The 5,467-nt window shown below is 39.5% G+C and overlaps 1 long non-coding RNA gene across 1 annotated transcript; it reads right to left on the reverse strand.

The window, feature by feature from the left end:
- Positions 1 to 401: 401 nt before the first annotated feature.
- Positions 402 to 2,699, reverse strand: LOC145429695 (uncharacterized). The gene is made up of 5 exons (XR_013909972.1): positions 2,588 to 2,699; positions 2,104 to 2,139; positions 1,594 to 1,746; positions 1,137 to 1,227; positions 402 to 542 (listed from the first exon to the last, which is right to left on the reverse strand). It is a non-coding gene; the product is annotated as an uncharacterized LOC145429695 (long non-coding RNA).
- Between the last annotated feature and the right edge of the window lie 2,768 nt (positions 2,700 to 5,467).

Genomic DNA, 5,467 nt, shown 5'->3' on the forward strand with positions numbered 1-5,467 from the left:
CTACATCTCTTCACTAGTAAAAGAAAGAAAAAATACAAAGACAAATTTAAAAATGCTGCCAAACAGACAGAGAACTTGTACAGAGCAAAAGGAAAAACAAACAACAAAAAAAACGGCTCGTCCTCATGGCAGTTGCATAGTATATAAAAATGAACCCTGCGATCTGTTCCTGGAATTGAGCTTCAAAAATGCAGCAGAACAAGTGTGAGATTTAAATGTCCTCTCACCTAGAGCTGATCACCTCACATGCATAACAGTGAGCTTCGTTGCAGGAGCAGTTTTGTCTTAGTTGTGAGCTTTTCTTGAGAGCTGAGTTGCATCCAACTCCATTACCACCCTTTGAATCACCTCAAAGGTGTAGCAGAGTTGTGATGGGTAACTCATGTTGAAGGAATAAAAAAGGTCCAAACAGCATGGCTACTGCAAAGGTCACGTTATCCAGATCTTGAAGAACAACATCAGAAAAGTCATTGCCTGGCGCATCTCTGGAGACAGATGTTCATTGTGGTTTTCTCAATCTGTGCAGTGGCCTCAGTCAAGTCCTGGTTAAACACAAAACATTTCTTTAAGATTCCTTTTTAAACTCATCTCTTTTGAATCTACCAGTTCTAATGTTAGAGTAATTTAAACCAATGCAAGCAACATAGTAAATAGCTATAGCCAAAGAGTGGCCTGTCATGCTGCCATTCATGGTCTAACAGAGTTTCTAAGAGAGGGTGAAAAACATAATAATTTCAAATGCTTTACATTAGTTTTTGTTAGAAAGACACCGGCCCATCAGAAATCCAGGTTATGTCACTCAGAAGATGTTAGAATTTAGACTTTCAGCCCCACAATTTGGTTAGCTGTTGGTCAGTTGGTCATTTTTTCAAACAAAAGCTAATGTAAATATTGGGGGGATTTTCCTTTGTTCACTAGAATGACAAATTTAAAGTTTTTTCACACTGATGTGACCCCTAATACAGGGGTGGGGATGGGGCCTCAAGGGCCGGCGGCCGAGTTCACTACCAGGCCTCATGTGAACTTCAAATTATTAAAGAGGACTACTGGTCCTAACCAGTCCAATGAGGATCAAGTGGATAACTAAATGCATTTTTAAATGTTGCAAATCCACAATCTACTCATAAAACACTCACCATGAACTCCTGCACCAAGATGTTGCAATTGTCTTTCACACAGATGCGGAGCACTTTGATGAGGGACTCCGAGCATTAATGTCATCCTTGACTATTATAACAAAGAAAACAGAGATTTGTGAACTTTTCAGTAGCACAGAAGAAAATGATCCCAGACAAAAACTCTTGACTTTTTAAACCAGTCAACATGCAACACCAGCATCTACAAAGCAATATCAAAAGTTCCTGTTTGACATCAACTTTATGGATATATAGTTTCCAGAACATTTATTTTTTAAAAAAGATAATTTTTTCTCAGTGGGCCAGTAAATGCATGACGAAAATTATGGCATCCTTTTAGTGGAATCATTACTCACAGGTAATAGTTGACGGTTTCAATGGATGTAGCATAAAAATCTTTTACTGACCTAATGCAATACATATACACTTTGTAGTTAAAGAATTTTAAAGTTCTTACTGTCATAATGGCAGCTACATCCTTTAGCTTTGTGCCCTGTTCCCCCGATCACTTTGCAAACACTTTCAGCAGACTGTCAGAGAAAAACTCAGCTCCGTCAGAAACCTTGACTGTAAAGGCATGGTTGGGATGCACTGGAATGCTGCATTTTATCTGAAATAACATTTTGAAATTTTGAAATAACAGCAGGCACTGTGCTTGGTTAATCAGTAATGTTTTGTTGAATAAAAACTGTGTTTCCAGATCTTATGGGATTAAAAAAATCCAAAGATGTTTGTTTCTGATTTGCAACCCAAGAACCCACAAGTTACAACCTCATTTCAGTTCAAGTGTGCATTAATGCGAGTCCAGTAATCACCTTTCTGGCAATACATACAGGTATAAGATAAACCTATGGCAGATTTTGGATTTCTCAGTTGTATTAATAGGGTGAGTATGCATGCACCTAATAATTATAAAAAACCTATTATAATTAAGTTACAGAAACGAAAATAGAATATACTTTCTTACCATAACACCTTGAACCCACAATCCATCAGCTGACTCCTGGTGAAATGCAGAATATAGGTCGTCTCTCAATGTGCAGCAAAAAAAACAAAAACAAAAACAAAAGGACAGCAGGTGAGGGCAGGAGGGGTAGGGATGTAAGCTAGCATAATACCGCTGATGATATTAGCTAAAGCTGTTCAATGTCCAAAATCTCACTAACACCACGGTGCAGTAAATACACAATGTAACTGAAGAGTCAGTTGACAAATCTATTCACACAGAAAACCAAATTATGTTATGAGTGCCTCGTAATTAGGTTTAATGTGATATCACGGCTCTTGTGCCAAAGACAAATTCAAATGAAAAAGCGCCAATTCTTTGACAACAGATAAAACAGCAAATAAGCTAACGGCTCTTTTTTAGCATGTTACATGGCGACACTCTAGACGTTTAACTACATTTGGCTGAAATATGGTAAAAATTAATTCAAAAAATCAAGACATACCAAAAACGTAGAGTTGGCTGCTCGACTTGACTGAGATGGATGCCTTTTTTAAACCACGATCCAAAGCCCGCGAGATGAAATCACGCGTGGTTTCATGAGATTTAACGTTGCTATCTTATTAACTTACTTCACCTGAACATGATATGAACAATTTAATACACCCTTTCTGCATATCATGTAGTTTTTACACTATATAGTTACATTTAACTTTAAAACATGAGGCAATTGTGTTAAATACATGCAAGATGCTTACATAAATCCAAGAGATGGCCAGTCCCTTTTTTTCAGTGTATTTGGGTCTGGGTTGCAGGGGCTGCAGTCTAAACTGGGATGCCCAGACCTCCTTCTCCTCAGGTGTTCCTGCGCCAGGTGACATATTTAATCTTTCCAGTGTCTCCTGGATCTGCCCGAGAGCCTCCTCATGGTAGGACATCCCAAAACTCCTCACTTAGGTGGCACCCAGGAGGCACCCTAGTATTGCCAGATCACCTCAACTGGCTCCTTTTGATGTGGAAGAGTAACACCTCCTCAAGCACATAGTGATCTAAAAACTGATCAACTGAATAAATGCTTGGTTTTCTGTTTGTTGATGGTTACATATATATGAAGAAGCAGCAGTAATCCGGTTGTTCAGTCTGACGTCACTAGCCGTGTCTGGACCTAAACTCCGCTGCAGGTTCATATATCAAACGATCACTATGGCATTACTGAGAGTTGAAAACTGTCTAAAGTCTTTCATCTTTAATAAAATGATCTAGCTGGTATATAATGATGTGCTACGTGACCGCTAGCGACACAGCTATGTTAGCATAATATAAACAGCTAACTTTTTTTCCACTCGATAAAAGTTAACGTGTTCTCGGTGGTCAGGAACAAATGTAATCGCATGGCAGGATGCTGTAAAAGGACCAAACTTCAGCCAGGAGAACAACTGAGATAATCCGTCCACATATGAGGTTAGTCATTCATATACTGCTGCATGGGCTGGGCTGTAGTTACATCCTAAGGTTTTAAAAACTGAGCTTAAATAAATAGTTAGCGGTAATAAAAGCCGAGGGAGGTCAACAGTGATCACTGACTGCTTTAGGAGCTTTTTGAGATTAAATAGAAGAAAATACAAAACATTAAACATGTTAATAACACAAAAGCCATATTAAACGCAGACTACTTTAGGCCCGGAAGTAGGATTCCTCACGTCATCACTTAACAATCGGATTGTGTTGGTTTTCAAACGTAAAATTGAGCTAAATCCTCTTCTTCTCAGTTTCACTGTTGGTGTAGTTACTGCTTAGTAGACAGTGAAAGGGATTCATTTATCTGAGAATATTGACTGAAACCTCCCATTTAAGCTTGTCAGAGAGACTGATGTTGGTGTAACCCCAGCTAAATGAGACATGGGCGTGGGCACCACCACGAGCTCCTCCAACCATGTCCTCAGAGAGATCATAACGAACTAAGGAGGAGACTCACCTTGTTTAGTGTTGCTTCGGGGATCCTCAGAGAGGATTATCAACTGCATGACACCAGCAAAAGGTAACTTCAACAAGATCAGCATCGGCACAGGAGAAGGTCAGCTGCCAGTCGAGATGATCACGAGACTCAAAACAGCATCATAGAGGAGCAAATGGCTGATTTCAGAGGGAAGATTTGCTCTGCGGTGGAAGACAAACAGACACACGAGCAGACAGTCAATAAGAGGAAATAAATCAGAGCGAGACAGTTGCAGTCAGCAGGTGGAGTGATGGGGAGGAAACTAATGGTCAACTTCTCTCAGCTCAGTGTGTGTGTGTGTGTGTGTGTGTGTGTGTGTGTGTGTGTGTGTGTGTGTGTGTGTGTGTGTGTGACCCCTCAGGTCAGATCTATAATGGAAGATCCTCTCCTCCATCTCACTGCTCTGCCCTTTGCATTCCTACTGACACACATAAATACACCCCCACCTATTTTTTAACTGCACAGACACAGCCTGAGATTACAGCTACAGAGAAACACACAAATCCCTCATTTTATGTATAAAATCACATTAAATCCACATTGTGCATAGATATGCTTTTGAACATGGACAGTTCTACTTTATCCTTAATAGATATTTCTTAATGACATCTTTACTGTCAGTGTAATTTATACAGCATGAAAGGAAAATATGGCATTCACACATCAATGTGAGCCACAGGCAGCCATGTTGTTTGTGCATAACTACATAGCCACACATTGAATGTATAAAATATAGCTACTGCAACAGGTTTAAGACACCAAATTTTAAAGCCTCAACATCACCATGATGGTCTTTGGATCTCAAAATGGTGCAGCATGCTAAATTATAAACCACAGCTTTAGTTAGCAAGTTGGACATAAGAGTGTACAACTGCAATGCACAAACACAGATATTAGCTATAATCTGTGTACTTGTTATGAATTGGAAAACTATGCACGGAGACCTGTTTTGAAGTGGTCTGTAGATATGTTTATTTCTGCTGTAAATGGGATATTTTAATATGGGAGTCGATGTGAATCGAGTCACTTTGGGAGACACCATCTGGTGGCCACTAGAGGAACTGCAGTCGCTGGCTTCATTTTTCGGCCTCAGGGATTGCCACCTCTATAGGCCACGAGCACAGGAGGTGTCATGGAAGGCAAAACTGAGAAAAATCTGTACATATTTATCAGAAAGTGTTGCTTTCAAATAAATAATAACAAATATTTAAAGTAACCAATGAAACAATCCAGAATTCTAAGGTAATGTAATGTCTGTCTGTTTTCATTTCCAAGGTGTAAAATAATGCAATTTGATCAAAGTTGTTTCTGTGTCTCCGGTCTTTACAAGATGTCTTGTGCTGACAGTGTGTTAGGCACCGGGTTATGACATGAGTGAGACTTAGTATC

This window comes from Astatotilapia calliptera, chromosome 7 (assembly GCF_964374335.1).
Source record: "Astatotilapia calliptera chromosome 7, fAstCal68.1, whole genome shotgun sequence".
NCBI lineage: Eukaryota > Metazoa > Chordata > Actinopteri > Cichliformes > Cichlidae > Astatotilapia > Astatotilapia calliptera.